Source organism: Alligator sinensis, unplaced genomic scaffold (assembly GCF_000455745.1).
Source record: "Alligator sinensis unplaced genomic scaffold, ASM45574v1 scaffold288_1, whole genome shotgun sequence".
Taxonomy (NCBI): Eukaryota; Metazoa; Chordata; order Crocodylia; family Alligatoridae; genus Alligator; species Alligator sinensis.
The window spans coordinates 2,298,694-2,299,940 of record NW_005841876.1 but is presented as its reverse complement, the minus strand read 5'-3'; positions in this window follow the sequence as shown (position 1 = coordinate 2,299,940).

Sequence of the window (1,247 nt, the reverse complement as noted above, 5' to 3'; positions counted from 1 at the left end):
AGAGCGGAGCCTGAGGCTTTCAGTCAGCTACAGCTCAGCTCAGCGTCATTCTTTGCTCCTGAAGCCTGAGGTAAGTGGGGCATGCAGGGGGTTGGGGGCCCCTCTGGCAGGGTTGGGGGGAGCCAGGAGCTAGCCCTGCCCTCACCCAAGCAGGCAGAGAAGCAGGGGAGCTGGCTCCATGCTGCTTCTGCTGTAGCTGCCTGCTGTTGGCGGCAGGGATCTGCAGACTTGGGTCCCTGGCCCTGTATCCCTGGCAACTGGGGGGCAGGGGCTGTGGGTGGTGACAAGAGGCATGAGTAGGGTGGGGGGGCTTCAAGGGGCTTAATTGTAATAACAGATTTTGGGGGTTTTTAATCAGAGAATTTGAGATTTTTTTTTTTGTCAGAGAAAACCAGGATCCCTGCACATCAGATATAGAGGGGTAGAAAAGAACAAGTAGAACTCACAGTAGGACACTTTCCAGTGCAAAGCAAATGAAAATGAAACTAAAACCCACCTATAAACCGAATCAACTTGCCTCTCCATAGAGGGAATTAAAAAAAAAAAAAAAAAAAAAAAAAAAAAAAAAAAAAAAAAGTGTCCATAGGCCAGAACTATAGATTTGAAGTGCATCTATTCAGCATCTATGTAGCATAATCATTGTATATGATGGGAATTTGAAGTCCCACTTTTAGACACCGTTGTTGCTACGTTCTTCAAAGTTATAAGAATGATGTAAAGCTTCTGAAAAAAATGTGTATGCTTACTTTTTAAAACCAGTGCTACTTTATATATTTCATACAAGACCCCTAAACTTAGACTGGATTTTTGAAAGGTATTTGGGTATCGCTTTATTCAGAATGGCTGAGGTGACATTACATCTACACTGCAATCACTATTGAACAGCAGTACAAGAAGACACATAATCCACCCAGTTTGGATTCCAAGAGTTGTAGCCTGCTGGGCTAGGGACAGACGTTACACATGAACCAGTTTAAGTGATCAGAAACTGGTTTAAAACTGCAACAGAACATATATTCAGTACACATAAACCACTTTCAAAATTGCTGAAAAGTTTGAGATAAACCTGGTTGAATGTTGTATCAGATTTAACTTACTTAAGTATCAGAAGAACTTCTTTATGGTAAGGGTTACCAGAATCTGGAACGGGCTTCCAAGGTAGGTGGTGCTCTCCCCTACCTTGAAGGTCTTTAAGAGGAGACTTGAAAAACACCTGGCTGGGGTCATCTGATACCAGCACTCTCTCC